This window comes from Meriones unguiculatus, chromosome 20, assembly GCF_030254825.1.
Source record: "Meriones unguiculatus strain TT.TT164.6M chromosome 20, Bangor_MerUng_6.1, whole genome shotgun sequence".
NCBI lineage: Eukaryota > Metazoa > Chordata > Mammalia > Rodentia > Muridae > Meriones > Meriones unguiculatus.
The window spans coordinates 72,277,700-72,295,777 of record NC_083367.1 but is presented as its reverse complement, the minus strand read 5'-3'; the positions used below and the strand labels follow the sequence as shown (position 1 = coordinate 72,295,777).

Sequence of the window (18,078 nt, the reverse complement as noted above, 5' to 3'; positions counted from 1 at the left end):
GACTTCTTCCCCATAAAGTGAACATTTTCAGAGGCCTACCCTGCCAGAGGCAAGCAGACTGGTTGTCTTGTTATTATTTTCCCTTATATAACTCCTTTGGAAAAAATCACTGAGAAATCTAACCTCCCCCAACTGTTACAGCTGTTCATCTAAATGAATGTTTGGGGCAAGCAGCAAAGAACAAATCCCTTGAGCCATTGTCTGGCCTGAAAACCACTGGAGAGTGTCATTCTTTCCCACAATGCCGAACTAATGACTGTCTGGAGATCATGGGATGACAAAAATCAAGATTTAAAGTCATGTCCCTCTTTTGTTTTTTCAAAGCCTGTAGTTTTGTTCTTGCTTGTGTTGTTTTGCTTAAAGAGGCCCCCTCCCACCTTCTGACATCTAGAGATATTTATACAGCCTAGTCAAGGGTCCATTGCTGAAGATAGCTCTCATGATAGTGAAGTCAGAATTAGAACTTAGCTGAATTTATGTAAACGTGAGAAAATGTCAACATTCAAAAATTTGCCATTGAAATGTCCAGATTGTTCATATCAGTGTTGGTGTGTTTGTAGTGCCTGAATCAAAACTGAGCATAATTAATAGAATTCACAATATTTTAGTTTATATAACTTGAGGAATAACATATAATTCTGACATTATGCAAAGGACAGATACACATTTAGACTTATTTACCGTTTTCTTTATGTCTCCCAACAATAACAATGACTCCATGATGAACTGACAGTTGATTTTAAAAAGAGAAATTTGTGAAATATTTAGTGCATGATTTAAGATCAACTTAAGGCAATGAATTTGAGAAATCTGACTGATTATTGAATATACTAAGACATGAGAGTAGGGGAGATACAAACACTTTACCTTACCGATAGAGCCATCCTTCCAACTTCTATTATTATTTTGGTTTTGCTCTGTTTGAGTCAGGGTCTGGTGTAGTCTAGGCTGGTCAGGAACAAAGAATTACTTCAACATCTAGCCCTTCTGGCTCTGGCCTTTCAGGCACTTGGGATTACTGGTATGTGTCACTTCACCTAGCTAGCATGTTTGAGTTTTAAAAAGATGAATTGTATTGCAAGATCAGCCACATGATAGAAATAATATACGCACATATATTTATGTAAATTGCAACACTTAGGGAATATTTATTTATCTGTCTAATAGATAATTCAGGCTGAGCACCTGCCAAAACTGCTTCCAGCTCTGAAGGTTTTCGAGCTATAGCAGAAGTGAAAACTTCCACATTAAAAAACCTGCTTCATGTGAAAAATATTGGACAAAGTTTCCTTCGGGTGATGTGTGTGAGGTGGATTTACAAAGAAAATAACCTTCTTGTTTAGTTCAAAATCAGGTCCCAATCTCTTTATCAAGGTATTTCCTCCTGTGTATACAAATGTTCCAAATCCCCCTCCCCACCAACCTGAAACCCAAAACTGGACAAGGGTTATTCAGTTTTAAGATACCAGCTTTTCCTGCCTACGCAACAAATTCATATGCCTGGTGAAACAACTTGGCCCATAGTTGTCAACAATGTTTATCAGAGGAATATTATCATACTTTACAAGGCTGTTATTGTTATTAGCCATTAAAGTTATATTCAGAGTATAGCTGCCCATCACAATGCTTTCACTGCTCACACAGCACGCTCATTTGTGCTGTTTGCATAAATAAGAGTGATGCCATGGTGTATTTGTTTCTCTTTTGCAGATCTAGTGCCAGAGATTTTGATGCTGTGATGCTGTGATATTTCATGATCTTTTAGAGTTGGTTGTGATGGACAAAGGAGCGGGGCTGTGGGTCACTTGGGATGCATAAAGTATACTCTTTTAAATTCTTTAATTCTGTTTTTTTTTTTTTTTTTTTTTTTGCATAGCATTGTAGGTTTTAGTGAGTGAGTAGGAAGAAGCCCTCATATATATTTTTTTCTGCTCCAAAATTGAACCCCCAAATCTTGCAGTGTGAAATGTTCTTACTCATTGCCATAGACAGAGCAAATACTTTCAAAGTTAATTCTTTAATTCGGCAGAGCTGAAATTTTTCTGGCAACAAAATAATTCTGAATACTAGTAGGAAATTTATGGATTTCAATTAGAGTTTGTAGTGTATCATAATTCCAGTTTTATATTCCATGCAGTTCAGTGTTTTGGATTTTTAATGGGGCCAGTGCAGTAATAATAAAAATGATTCAAAATGCACCCAGTAATTACAGAGATTTGCTGTTGCCTCTACATTAAAAATGATGATGATTTATGCCCAGTGAAACTGTGTTCTGTGGCTCTATTTAGGAAATTCCTGCTATTAAGCTGCTTATTAGTTATGGTCAGTGATTTAAAGTGTAAGAGCTACATTGGAGGACTGTAAAATTATTTATTCCTTAATAGATAATAGTAAATTTGAAACAGACGTTAGGTTAATTGTAATCTCATACATTAAAGAACACATATTAGCCTATTGTCTCTTCTGAGGTCTTTTGAGATTTCAAGTGAATGAACGAAGTGGGCAAGTGGACCAGAGAGGTTGGTTTGCTCATTTCTTCCTCCTGCTTGGCAGATAGTAACTTGTTTTGTCAATGTTCACGGTAACCATCTTAAGCTCCCACCTTTACTATGCTAAGCAAGTGCTTCTCTTCATTGCGATTTGTATTGCTTCCAAGTTATTTGGTTTTGCTGGAGGAAGCTTGTTGTTATTATCTTTAGTAATCATATATGGATTCAATGTGCACATGTGTATTCATATACACACATGAAAATAGGATTTATATGCTTCTTATAGTTTGATGTAAGAAATAATTTACTTTAGGTATCAGAATTTCTGGGACTTACTATGTAGACTAGGCTGGTCTAAATGGACCCGCTTCTGCCTTCCAAATTTGCTAGAATGAAAGTGCATCGTTATACCTTAGGACAGATATTTCTTGTAGCATTAGCTAAATTTGATATGTTGTGTCCTACTGTGTGGTGCTTAGCTATTATACTAAGTGAAGAAGATCAAAGGAAGCAGACTCTAGCAAGTTGTGGGAACACAGTTGAGAAGGTTCATGGGGCTCAAGAAAAGTCAGGCTCTGCTTAAATGAGAAAACATCCTTCTCTCATCTCAACTAAAAACCAGAATATGTCACATACTCATTTAGAAGGACAGAGTCCTGAGATGGTATCTGTGAAGGCTTTCTTCCATCTTGTGGATTTAGGATCCATGTTCCCTTCCTCTTCTGACATGTCATCTCAACACTTGCTTCTCCAGAAACATTGGCCTATGGTGTGTTTTAAGAGTGAAGCTGGATGTGACTGGTTATTTCTGACTGTATCCTGTGGACCATAACTCTACTCATGGACCTTTCTTTGTATTAGAGAAAGGGGAGATAAAACAGTATCAGGTGAACATGCTTTTTCATGTTCTTCATTATGTAAATGGTTCTGAAATATCTGCCTATAATCTCATGAATTCACAATGAAGAAAATATGAATATGTGGGTTCTGAAATATCTGCCTATAATCTCATGAATTCACAATGAAGAAAATATGAATATGTGACATCTTTATTTCATGATCTCCTATTACTTCTGACTATGTGGATGCTAATTAATGGAAAGAAAATCAGTTGTTTTTACTCAGATTCCTATCACTGTAGCTCCATATATGGTCATTTATCTTGGTCTTTTTGACTCTTCCTTTCCAGTCATTGGTTGCATCCCCTAAGCATACCTTGCCCAGTGGGCTGATGATATTTCCAATTAGTTTGTCCCACATTGGATTCAGCCTCTCCATCACTGACCTCCTTAATCTGTCCCAGGCGGATTCCTTCCTTTCAGGAGAATTAATGGTGCACATTCAAAAGATGGGAAAGAGTCATTATTTAGCTGTTTAACAGAACACCAGAGTTGATAAATCCAGTTACATGTTGTATTCATTTTCTATTACTGCATAATTAATTATCTCAAACTTGGTGGCTAAAAATAATACCCATTTATCATCTCACAATTTCGTGAGTTAAAATTGTGGGCAGGCTCCAAGTTCGATCAAGTCCCCTGCTCAGAGCCAGATTCAAGGATTGGGCTCTGATTGGAGTGCTGAGGAAAGCTGTATCTCCAAATTCTTTCAGGTTTTCAGATGAATTCAGTCCCTTTCTGTTGCAGATGTGAGGTTCCACAGTATGATGGCTGGTGGCCACACACTGCTCTGTGAAGTAAGCAGCTGCCTCCTTTCCTTTTCACATGGTTCCCTCTGATTCAAATTAGCAATGGGAAGTTGTCTTTTCTTGATTCATATCTCTTGACTTTCTTATTTTCCATCAAGAGAAACATGGTGCTTTAAAGAGCTAAGAGTATTAAGTTAGGCTAATCCTAGTGATTTTCCTGTTTCCATAGCCCTAACCACCCTGTGGGCGTACACCTCATCATCCATTCACAAGTTACATGTACACTTATTTAGGGAGGACAAATGCTAGAAGGGTGAGAATCACAGCATCAGCCTGGGAACTCATCTGCCACACATTTCTCCAGACCAGGTTAGGAAGGAATTCTCAGTGGAGCCCTGTGCTTCTTCCTAAGAGCAGATTGAAAAAGAAATTATTCAACAAAAATCAGTTGTAAAAGTGTCTAGAGTTGATCAGGGGAAAGAATGAACTTTTTGGTCCACAGAAAACCCAACACAACCCAAACAAACAAACACCCCTCCAACAAAACTTAAAACAAGAAACAGATAATGGTCAGATAAAATATTTTACATAGCTTTAAATTGACCAAAAATGTTGATACAATTTCACTTATTGAGTACAATAAAGCACACACATACATATATGGAATTAAAAGAGATTGATTTGACAAGGAGAAGCAAGTAATGAAAATACAGAGGATGACATCACAGTAGAGTAGCAATACCCTCTAGAGTGGAAGATAATGCTGCTAATGACTATCTAAAATCATATTTTGATTTTACATGTGTGGTTGAATAATTTTTACATGCTATCTCCTTAGAGAGTTCATCACTTGTGAACTGACATACCATCTCTCCCTGTCCTATCCCTTCCTTAATATGTTTGCAGAACTTTACAGAATTTGAAGTTACCTCTGTTACATACATGTCTGATTGCTTATTGTCTTATATTTAAACTAGAATATAAAATGGTGTTACATCTGCTACCGTCCTTAGCCTGTCAGTGAATGCAGAGGTCTAAGTACTATCCAAGTTCTGTTCCTAACTTGCTTAAATGTCACTTTATGGGTGATTTCTAAGAACTGAGGCCATCTAAACAGCTATGAAATGGATAAATTTGTATAGAAGACTTAAATGAGGTCAGGGACTCTCTAAGGTATGCTCGTGCCTCATTTTCTCATTGGAAACAAAATGTACTGGAACTTATTTGTTTTATTGGGAATTAACGTCTTAAAAATATTTGTGTTTTAGAAACGTTTTAATTTTATTTTATTATTAATTAATTATTTATTACAATTTATTCACTTTGTACCCCACTCTAGCCCCCTCCTAGTCCCACCCACCTTCCTTCTTCTCCCCCTATGCCCTTTCCCTAGTACTCTCATAGGGGAGGATCTCCTCCCCATCTGACCCTAGCCTATCACATCTCATCAAGGCTGCTGCATCCTCTTCCTCTGTGGCCTGGCAAGGCTGCGCTGGTCACAGTCACTGAGTTCATGCAGAGACAGCCCCTGCCACCCTTTACTAGGGAACCCCTTACTAAGGAATCTGAGCCCCCCAAGGCTTCCTCTGAGCAGGGGGTAAGTTAAAAACATTTCTTTGAGCTCTGTGCTCAGAGAGAACATGGTACCATCAGCAAGCTCGCACAGGGCACCCAGAGTGAATTATTTTCCTTTCCTCTGCTTTCCTTCCCCACAAAATGAAGGCACAGTATGGCACATCTGACTATCTGTGCCCTCCCACACTAGGTTTACAGAGAAGTTGGACATGCCCAGTTTTCCATGTGGAAGCTGAGCACCCAGGTTCAGGTCTTCGAGCTTGTGCAACAAGCTGCCCACCTTTTCAGTCCGGGCTGTGGTCTGCCCTGTCGCCGCACCCTCAGTACCCTTGAAGGGCACTACGAGCCCTGGCCGCTTCAGCTGTGACGTGCGTTGGCCCAAGAAAGGTATGAGGAAGTGGTTTGTGTTTATTCCGAGGAGCATCTCCACAAACCTGTGAGAAGTTCAAAATTTAAATCTTTTATTTCAGTCCTAGTACCGGCTGTATTCCTGACAGAATTGGTTTGGTCATCTCTGAACCTCAGCAAAGAAAATGGCTTGGAACTATAGCTGACCCCGATTAGACTTGTGAGAAATAATATGAGTGAGAAATAAGCCTTGGTTGCAAACTATTGAAATGCTGGGTCATTTGTTATTGCAGCATAATTGGGCCGTCCTGACTGATACAGATGCCTAGCTCCTGTGTGCATCACTTCAGAAGATCTTGGCCTTAAGTCTTATTCTAGCCACTGCTGAGCAAGCAACTCTGCAGAGACTTCAGCTGACATCACCTAGGTACAAGCTGACAGATCATTGGTTTAGGCCTGTGCTTGCTTGAGGCTTTAGCTCCAGTGGCTTCACTCTGTCATGCCCTCGCTACAGGAGCTGACTAAGCACTCCCATGGATAAACAGGAAGTGCAAGGAAATTAATACTTAGGATGCTTTGGTAGGTGGGTAATAGAAACCGGTGGAGAAATATTTTTCTCTTTGCTTTCTCCCCTCAAGATTCTGAGGTGTGTTTTCTAAGGCTCCTGGGAAAGCAGCATGTAATTGAGCCACTCGGAGTGTCTAATCCCAGCATGCACCCTGTGTTGGCTTTCTGTCAGGAGACCTTTGTCTCAGTCTTGGCTTCCTGAAGGAATAGGACCCACTAGTCAAAGCAGCATCCACCAGCACAGTGAATTATTTCTGTCATTCTGCTGTACAGGTGATTATGCTGTATATTTACAGTGGTTTCCAAATAGGATTACTTCGTTAGTCACATTACAAGTTATTTTTACTAGATGTGTTGGTTCCAGCATAAGTCACTTCCCTGCCTCGCACACTGGGTCATAGTATACTCATGACATAGGTTATTAGCTGGATGGAGTTCATGCGTGCTGGCTTGAGAGACAGGCCCTCTATAATGCTGCCAGGCCTTGAACAGCCTGTGCAGCCTAGAAGAACTCCTCCTTCCACCTCCCAAGTACTGAGATTGCAGTGTATGCCCCTGTGAGCAGTCTTATGCAGTGTTGGATACTGAACCTAGAATGTACTTAGTGTATTCTAGGCAAGCATTGTACCAACTGACCTACATCACCAACCCAAATCTAAGATTGTGAGACTGTTTGTTTGTTTTTAACAGAACATTCATAGAACAATCTGAAGTGTTCAAGCGTGGGTGGGTTTTGGTGGCTCAGTTATCCTAGAATGCTTTGCTGCTCTTCAGCTCTGAGTTGCCAGTCACTGCCTGTACGTTGTAGGACAATCTTCTGAGGACCACAGTAAATACTGTTTTGTTTAGGGATAGAGTTAACTATATTCCGATAGTTCCTTGACTCTGCCCCCCCCCCACTTCCTTTTCAGTCTGTCCTTGCCAATCTCACAATCACAGCACAGTAGGACAGAGGGTGCTTTCAAATCACTGGGCCAACATCTTCATTTCATATATCAGCAAAATGGGTCCATGGAGGTTAAAGGAAATGGCTCATTTTGTGGTGTAGAGGAGAGGAATAAAGAGGGACATGATCTGAGCTGTTAGAGAGATGCCGTTCCCTTTTTGGCATAATTAAGTTCTTGATTGGGATGCTCTTAAATGAACCTTGAAATTCTAAGTACTTGCAATGCAAGTGTGATTCCTAACTACTGTTTTTTCCTGCCCCCAATCTGAATGTTAAGGTGGCAGATGCATCACCGATCTTAGCAGAGTCTATATTAAGAAGCCTGCAAGGTGTCTTTATTTAACTTGCATGATCTGTGAATCTAATGTAGTGTTAAGTAGCATGATTTCGCACATTATGTCTGAAAATAAAAACAGCTTCTTTAATGTGAAAGGTTACTCTATATTTAGTTTCCCCAGGAATGAAAAATAGAGAAATAAAGCATTAATACATGTGCACACACACATTTCTGATGGACAAAAGCCAGAGCTGGGAATTGTGTCACATAGGGGAGAATCTAAAATTTCTTTATCCGACTGTAAACTTTCTGAGAAACATCCGACCCACTGGGCTGTGTTTTTGCTTAGGGAAGTTTCCATGGATCAGCTATTCCAGGAAATGCAGATACTTTCTAGTTCATCTCTGGAAACTCAAGTTCTCAAGACTTTCAGGGATTATCTATATCTCTATTTAATGTCTTTGCCGCAGCTTACTGAAGGAGCAAACAATGATATTTCAAGACCCAACTGTAGAAAGATGGATGAAAGTAAACCAACTACTCTGAGTTAAATGAAAAAAAAAAATCCTTCAAATGTTGCTGTAGAATCTTTCCTGTTACACACTATCCAGTGCAAGCCAAGAGAGACCACATGTCATATTAGAAGTAAAAATTCTGGGATATGTTTGTTACTCATTTAACCTTTTTTATCAAAAAAAAAACCAATCTGTATTTCTTTTTTAAGAATCCATTTTTAGAAGATGACTATTCCATTTCACTGTCAAAGTGTTCTCAATCGAACGGCAACAGAGACTTGAAGTAATGCAAGAGATCTCAGATCTGTATTTGAAATCTGTATCTTGAATTCCTGGTCAATTTTTAAAAATTAATTATTTTTATTTTTATTAATTACAGTTTATTCACTTTGTATCCCCCTGTCCTGGTCACTTTTAAAGTAATTATTTTTTTCTCAATGAAAAGACAGTAGGAAAAATAAGCGTATAATATAATGTGTGTGTGTACATGTGCACTCACAGATGTTCCTGGAGGGAAATTCTATGTTTTTAAAACAATTACAGAGATCTTTATGCTTCAACAAGCTGAAGACTACATCTGTGGCAGTTATGTTCTATAGGGCATGCTTCACAAAGCTAAATGAAATTTTTAAAAGTTATTGGCTAAGCAGTGCTTAAAGCATACACATTACTCATGATCTATTTTAATAACATTTGTGGGTGACTAATTCAATAATGCTGCTGAACGCCGATTATGATTCTGCTTGCAAGACGTGCCTGAGAATCAATTCCTTCTCAGGGGTGACTTTATATTCTCAGTGATTAAACAAAAATGTATTGTTTCATGTCTCTGTCTATGGATGCTTACATGATGTCAGGTGTTGTCCCCAACAGCTCTTGCTGCAGCCCTCAGTCGTGTGGGACATGGTAGTGTTCCCATTTGACGGAGGGTAGGCTAGGTACTGAGGCTGGATGGGCACAGGACCATTTGTCTAGGAAGTGGCAGCTTTGGGTGAATCCCGCCTTCTGCTACTCCCACCAGGGGGCATTCCACAGCTGCCCAAGAAGGAAAGGGTAAGAAGGTTCCAGAGCTACCTACAGTCTGACTGGCCATTGGAGACCACTCTGCCTGCTCCTCTAGCCACCCTGCGCCCACAGCCACATTCCCTTCATGTCATATCTGTGTACATACGCTCTGTGCCCACGGTGAGCACAGGGCCTGGAGCTATTGGGAACTGCCCATTTCACACTCTGCTCCCAGTTCTTCTCCTGGGTACCATCACTGTCTGACAGCAAGTATGCATGGTTGAGAACTCCATAGCATGATGAAGGGTAGCCTGCTTTACATGTTTTACTGCTGCAGGAAGCCTATTTTTTTTTCACACCTCCTCAAAGTTCACTTAGGTGAGGTCAGCCTCTTGAGGGTTGGTCTGTTGGCTTTGTACCTGCTGTTCCTTTAAAGGCCTGAGCTGCTAGTCCATGAGAGCATGATATTGTCTGAAGGGTCCCCTTTCCCCTGCCAAAATCAGAGACAAAGAGAGCAATGGAAAATAATACAACTCCCCGCACCCTTCTTCTGGGCTGCCATTAAACATGCAGATATGCTCCGGATGGAATTGCTAAAGAGGATTATGACACTTGTCTTGCTTCCCTGCCCATTTCAATTTGGCAGGTAAGGTCAAAACCCAGCAGAGGCCACGCTTCAGGTTTTGGGGGCTGAGTCTGGATGCGAGGAGAGCATGGGTTATTTTGATAAAGCAGACTGCCTGTGTTCAGAAATGCCCCAGTCACTTCAAAAGCTCTTGCTATTTTCAAGGCTAGCAAGCTAAGCCCCAAGAGAAGCATGTGTTTGTGAGCAGATGAGCCATCTTTGCAAATCCTCTCACAGACAGGAAAGGTCTTCTCACCTTGAAGACAGGAAGGTCCCCAGTCTGTGGGACTAAGCCAGATGGGAGGCCAGAAGGGTCAGTGTGGAGTGATGGTTCAGAAGGTGCTGTCTTGTGAAAGGGTGAAGTATAATATATTCCAGACTGAGGAGTTGGTCTGAGACTTGCTGAGCTTGTAATCTTTGTGGTTGGTGGTATCTAGAAATGGAGTAGCATGGTGGGTCTCAAAGTGTGGTCTAAAGACCCTGAGGGTTCCGTCCAGGGAACTTTGAGATAAAATAGCACAAGAATGCCATACTGTTATCTGCTTTTTAAAACTTTGTTGATGTGTGCACTCTCAGAAAAGCAATGGTGGGCACAAATGCTGGGACACAAATGCTTGCCAGTCTGCACGTTACACCACCAGCACACTGCCACAGACCCAAAGAAACCATTCCTTATCAAAAGAGCCTCGCAGAAGCAATAGAATGAAAAGTAACCTCATGTAACCCCAGCCTCTGTGTTTTCGGCTTTTTTTCCATTCTGAATTCTGTGTGACAAAATGGAAGTGCCTGGTACTCTTCTGTGGCCACTCCAAGTGTGAATGAGCCTGCTTCCATGGAGAACATTGATGTTGTCTGTTGCTCTCTGGCTGACCATGCTTTTCCATGTAGCACCCTTTCCACCTGAAAGAGCTGCTGTGGGGCAAGTCACTAGTATTCACAGGAGGGTATTTGGAAGAGTAACTTGAAAACAGATAAGCAAATGTAGTATTTCTCTTTTCTTTAGAAAAAATTAAATGTTTATTTGTGTGTGTATGGTGGTGGTGGTGGTGGTGGTGGTGGTGGTGGTGTGTGTGTGTGTGTGGGTGTGTGGGTGTGTGCTGAAGAGGGTCAAATTCCCTGGAGCTGCCATTGGGTATAGGGGACTGATTGGGTCTCCTGTAAAAGCACCTAGTGCTTTTAACTTCTGACTCATCTCTCTAGCCCCTGAACCCATATTTCAAGAAATACAACAGGCAATATTTATTGTTAGTGATAAAGTATGAATGTTTAAGGGAAAAAAAAAGAAATTTAGAAAAGTATGTCTCTTGACAGTTTCTAGTGTTTCTTTTTTTATGAGTTGTATTAACATGTGACATATATACATAAATATGTATTACATATAATATGTATATCAATAAATTTATTGTAATTCTTAATTTTTCTGATAAATTATGTTTTACATAACTCAAGCAGTCTATATCATTTATAGAGTAGAAAGATGCCAAGCTTTACATATATATAATTAGTGATGTAAACAAACTCAAAATAGGCATTTTGTACAATATCTAAATAAACATTTAGATATTTTGTATTACATTGCATGTTCTGTGTGAAAATAAAATTCAGTCACTAAAAATCACATTTGCATATTCTTCTGAGCACAGCAAAGCAGTTAAAACTATTCTTAAGAGCATTTTACAATCATGTCTGTTGGTGAAAGTTCTCTCCCTTTGATGCCTAAGGGTGTGGTGACAGCTAGCAGAAGCTGAGTAGCACAGCGAAGAGCCTGTCCATCCTGCTTCTGGGAGCTTGAAGTAAAAGACCATGGTTTCAGGAGGCCTGGACTCCTCTAAAGACTCACAGGGGAGCATCCTTCCTTGCCCTTCGGGACCCTCTGGTGGCTCTCGGCTCTCTGTGCTGATGGTTGTTTACTCCTATCTCTGCTTGTCTCTGTGGTCCTCTTCTTACTATGTCTCTGCTTCCTTTCTTCATGTGAGGATACCAGGGAATGGGGTTAGGGACTACCTTAAACCTCCAGTGATTTTAACTCATATCTGGGACAAATTCCAGCTGTCAAATGCCTGGTTTTCCGCTGAGGTTCCATTCTTGAGTTTCTTGGGATACGTCTAAGCTACTATAAATAACAAATTATACTTGACTGTCCTGAATAGTTGTCATTTGATAAGGTGGAAGTTTCCATAGGGCAGAACTGTTCTGCCCTAGATTAGCAGCTTTCCTGGAGCAGCTCATCTACATCTCAAAGCCTCAGCTTCTTCATTTTTTAATTAGGTTTTGGCTCGATATCAAGTTGGTGTGGGTGAGGAGGAAAGATTTTATGCAAGCACACATGCTCAACATGGTGTCTGCTGGAGAGAGATTTTTCCCAAGTAAATAGTAATGATGTATTTACTATCGTGGGGCAGTGGATAACAACCATCATATTAATACATATGCACAAGACTACTGTAATGACAAATGTTAATCATCAGTGGAGTAAGAGAAAACAGACACTAAGGTCCATGGTGATTTGAAGGTTGTTAGTTAATAGATGACATTACAAGTAGGAAAATGAGATGGGGACAGATGGGGCCCTAATTGAGTGGCCCCTACACCGAGTAGAGACCGACATCACCGGGAGCTTTTCATCTATGGAGCCACCACATGTGTTTCAAAGAACTGCCTTATTGGACCAAGCACTCAAAACCATACTTCCTGGGATTTCCAGTCTTCTGTGTGTTGTATTCATGGGCCTGTGCAATGATCATGTTTTGGATGGTAATTGGAGACCTTGAATCAGTGCAGAGAGAATCTCCAAAAACCTTGACATTGTCATTGTGTCATCCTGTCCAACCACCTTTCTTGCAACAGACCAACTTCCCATCAAAGTGGTCTGGCTGGACTTCAGTCTTGTACCCATTCCTTAGAGTTCTTACCCCACTGCCCATCCTGCAGTAGGACATGAGCTCATGAGTTGGCTCTTCCCCTGACCTTAGTTGTGCTGGTATCTGAACCATTCTGATCATTTGTCTCTGAGTCTTCCTGAAGCATACTCCCACTTCCCTCCAGGACTAATCCCTCCCCTGATTATCGTTCTTGACCTCAGAAGTCCTTATCATGGCCCTTACTTGCCTGTGTAGACTCCATGGAATCCCTTCCCCCTCAGTCTGGAACTGTGGCCAAGCTTCATGTCTGTTCTGAACTCACTGCCATTTCACTTCCTCAGCTATACTATTAAAATTCTACAAAGAGATGACCTAACTTTGGGCTCCTGTTTGGACTGGCTGTTGATGATTACAAAACAACAGAAAGCTTGTTGTGAATCCCTGCAGTTACATTCCTAGGCCTTTATTCCTGATGGAGGAGATAGATGAGACTCAGACTCCAGGAGCTTCTGTGGTACTGGCCGTTCCTGGCTGAACACCTCCCTGCAGGTTGTGCTGTGTGTGGGAAGGCCTCTCACTCAGAGCACTTACGTCCGAAGTCTGCAAAGCAGCTTTTGAAAAAGTTGGAAATTTACATAAGTATTCAGTTAGAAAAATTACACATCAGTTAATGCCCTGAGGATAGCATAGACAAAGATGTTTTTGCTTTTTAACCTCTGAATGTGTTTCTGGGAGTTTTATGAATAATAAGTGGGTAGGAAAATTCCCAGGCAGCCTCTCTATTATGCTTTGCATTTGCTGAAAAGCTGTAGATAAGTTGGGGAGTGAAGATTAGAAACTTGTGTGTACAGAGGAGGCATGGAGAGGCGGTTCCTCCTAATCTATTAAATTTGCTCCAGAAAGAGAACATTAAGTCAGTACCTCCCAGCACACAAGGATGGAGGAACTGGATAATCATCACAAACTTTTCATCATTTCACTGTTAGGTATTTGTTACTAAGGGGAAACAACCCCCACTGTACTTGGAGTCTATAGAGTCTGAGGAAGTCTATTATGTAAGACAGACCTAGTACAGATGTGAGGTGAAGCTGCTTTACATGCCAGCCCTTTGTATAGCATCACCCTACATCTCCTGTTGGGCCAAAGGACAGTCTGAGCATCCCCAAGCAGGATGCTGAAAGAAGAACTAAAAGTGACCATCAAGACCACCTTAGTTTAGTGAACCCCATCCTCTTTTCTCTGTGCAGGCGAAGGAAAGTGGATTCCCATCTGACTTTCTAAATTAAAATTCCCCAACAGAAACTTATTTTGATGAGAAATTGTATGTACAGATGATTCTAGCAATCATAACAGCGGACAAACATAGAGACTGAATTCCTTTGGGAGAAAGATGGAAGCCTAAAAATGTAGGTTTTTGTACTTAAAGAACTTTATAGTTAGAACCAGACTGTACTTGTCTCCTTTCTCTAAGCCAGTGGTTCCCAACCTTCCTAATGCTACAATCTTTTAATACCGTTCTTCATGTTGTGGTGACCCCAGACCATAAAATTATTTGTTACTACTTCATAACTGTACTTTTGCTAAAGTTATGAATTGTAATGTAATATCTGATATGCAGGATGTCTGATATGAGACCCATATGGGGTCACGACTGATGGGTTGAAAACCCCTAATCTAAGCAAAGTCCTGCCTTTCCCAGTCCAACAATAACAGCCAGCATGGCATGACTGAATGTTAAAACCTCAGCTTTAGTATGTCATGAAATTAAAAAGAAAAAATCTGTTACCAACCACCTAGATTTCAAGTTTGGTCGTCTTTTTTTTTTAATCATCCAGGAGACACTGTCATCTTCCTTAATAAATTTTTCTGGGAGACAGTTGCCAACCCCCATCCCTCAGTGTATGGAAAGCACAAAGATAATTAATTGTTCAGGAAGGCCACTTATTTTCTTCTTAATTTGAGAAACTAAGTGTGGGGAATGTGTGACTATTGGATTTGCATCTGTGGCTGTTTCTTTATCAAAGTAGAGACTGACTTCCCGGATGGTAAGCTTGCATGAAGCTCTGATTGCCTGTAATTAGGGGAAGAACCACAAGCTCCAAAGAGAAACACACTTGAAATTGGCTAAAAATCAGAATAATCAACTGGGAAAAGTAAGATCTCAGAAATCTTTATTTTAAATCACCAAATAGTGGTTCCTTTGTGGGTTGGACAGTTTCCCGCCCCCCCCCCCCCAGATTAGGGTTACAGCATCAGTAGAGACGCAGACAGGATAGCTGCCCGATCTTTGAAGGAGTCTCTCTCACCCCCTGCACACACACAGTCTAGAACAGATATAACTGAGAAAGAACCAGTGTAGCCCGAGAACTAGGCTTGGAGGGAAGACTGAGGACTGTTCTCCAAGCGGGGGAAGAGAGAAATGGACCAATGGATGTAATCTTTCATCAGTGCTGGCCTTGTGATCTAGAGGTGATAATTCAAGCAAGCTTTTAAACTTGTTATGGTTATTTTTAGATTTATCTTATTCTTCAGAGGGAACGGCTTACTCTGCAGCCCTGGCTCGTCCAAAACTTACTATGTCCATTAGGCCAGTCTCCATTTTATAGAAGTTAGTCTGCTCCTCTTTCCCAAATTCTGGGACATGGGCATGTAAATCCATGCCCAACAGAAAACTTAATATTCATTCATTCTTATATCCTTTGTCCCTCTCTTTCCCCCTCCCTCTTTTTCCCCCCTCTCTCTCCCTAAAATAAGGTCTCTTGTAGCCAGACTGATCTCAAACTCACTACGTAGCTGAGGCTGGCCATGGACTTATGATTGTTCTATGTCCAATGTAGAGTGCTATTTCACTTAGTGTTATTCCGTTCTTTTAATCTTTTAACACATGCAGTTAAAAAAACAAGCAAGAAAACCCCAGCTACATTAAGTCCTGAAAACAATGCAGTGTTCAGTCTTTCTAAGGCTGGATTTGAAGAAGTTTGAGAACAAAGCACATACAAGACTACTTTTGTAATTGTTCTTTTCATTTCTCCTCCCTCCCAGTTTTTTCTCCCAGCCTCTCTGGTAGTACTGAGAATTGAAGTCCAGGCCTCTTATATGTTAGGTGAGCACGCTACCTGCCATGGGTACATCTTCATCTTACTTCATGAGGCGTAAGCCCACACCAAGGAAGAAGACAGAAATGACTAGAAATATCTTGGTACTTTTCTTGGTGAAGTGAAGAGAGACCCATCTGTCCTTGTAGGAGACTGCCGGGTAATTCATGAGGAAAATAAACTATGGAAAAAAAGCAGGCTGGGAGAGTTGTACTGCTGAATGCATGTTTGCCCCTAAGAGGTCGCAACTGTTTGCTTAGCCTGTCAGGATTCTAAGTCTGCTCATTTTCATTCCGTTTGAGTGGGGCCTGTTAGGACTAGACTGTGGGATATCACAGTGTCTATCAGCCACCAGAGAACTGAGAGCATTTGTAACAGAGAAAATATTAACATCATTGTCATGATGTAACATAGGCTCTGCTAATTATTGCTCTCTATGACTGCTCTCCCAGCCTGAAACTCTCCATGACCCAATTGTGGAAATCCTGTTTGTCTGCCTCCCACCCTCTTGCCTAGAGAATGGAAAATATCAAATTACAAGACTGGGCTTGTTGCGTAACTTTGATTTGCTTTTTTTGTGGAACTAAAAGCAAGGGAGCTTTTTGGAGGCTGTAGGCTTATGGTAGATTTCTGAGGTAAGTTCATGCTTCCAGTTTCCAGACGAGTTTAATGTGGAGGGTATCAATCCCTGAAGTTTGACAAACTGTCCAAAGGCATTTACTTTCTTCCTATGTTCCTGGAACATGTTACCTGTCCTCATTCAGAGCTCTGCCTCATCTAGTGTAGCTATGTTGTGGACCTGCTCTTTCTCTCAGCCAAGGTCTTCCTTCCTCCTCACAACTAGCATCCTACTTTCAGGCTCTTCTCACACTTGCTCTTCTTCCTGATAACAACAGCTAGCTATCTTGTACAAGACAGTATATATACGTTTTTGCTAATATCCTGTTATTTGTTTGTTTACCACAGCATTAAATAATGAAGCAGCTTTGCCTTCTTTGTGCTTCAACAATCTCTCATCTTTAGGACTTTACCTTACTCTCCCGAATTACCTCCAGGCTATCCCAGCAACTTTGCTTGTCAGGAGAAACTAAAGATTGTAACAGAAGATAATTTTAATACAGACATTAAATTAGGCTAGATTTTTTTAAAGGTGATTTTTTAAATACATTAATTATTAGGGAGATTTTTCTTAGAGTGAGAGCCAAATACCAAACCAGAGAACTATGAATAATTTTCTTTCTAGAAAGGAGAATGATTAAGTATGGCCAGTAATACTTCCTACCAGCTTAGATTGCTTGATGGTATCTCCCAGACTAACAGATAATGACATATTAGCTACATCTTGTAGTCAACAAGTGGCCATTGTAAGAGCAAGGGTAAGAAAGGCATGTTCTGAGAAGTCTCAAATGGGCAGAACTGTTCTTTAAAGGAGTCTTCATGGAATCTGCAATATGACTTGACATTGAAGGGCATTCTTAAGTTTCAAAGGATAAACCTCAGTATAAGTTTGAAGCAAAAAAGACTAGGAAAAAAACAAAACAAAAACTGTATTCAACCTTTTGCCAAAGAACCTTTTCTGATAAATAACAACAAACAAAACAAAAACCCCAAACCAACAGTTGGATCCAAAAACCACAAATGCCAGAGGCAAGTCTTAGTGTCTTTGTCCCTTCAACCTCTCCTTTCCTCCTCCCTTTGTCCACCCTGAGCCTGTCAGGGGATTCTCAGCACAGGACAGAGTGTAACAGAAGGCAGAAAACTATCATCTGTGGCTGTATTTCAGTTTCATAGGAGTCAGTATGACAATCAAGGGGTTAAAACTGTCAGAACATGGAGATGATTAATGTAATGTAAACTTGAGGGCCTAGACACCCATGACCACACAGCAAATGCATTCTGTAGGCTATTGCTTTCACAGAAATTCCTTTCGTCTCCCTCCAGCTCATGCTTCTGAAAATGCCTTGCAGAAGAAATCATTGTTTATGCATACAAATGATAATGATTAAAGATGATTGTGAATCCTCTTTATTTCGGAAGATGCATTCTGAATTAGCACTGGAAGCTACAGTTACAAGTTGAATACAAAAGTTCTCTTTGCACATGAGACAGGCAGCCGTTAATATTTGG

The 18,078-nt window shown here is 40.6% G+C and overlaps 1 protein-coding gene across 2 annotated transcripts in view; it reads left to right on the top strand.

Moving 5' to 3' along the window:
* Positions 1-18,078, top strand: part of Samd5 (sterile alpha motif domain containing 5) — a 417,785-nt gene that overhangs the window by 29,514 nt on the left and 370,193 nt on the right. The window lies entirely within an intron of this gene.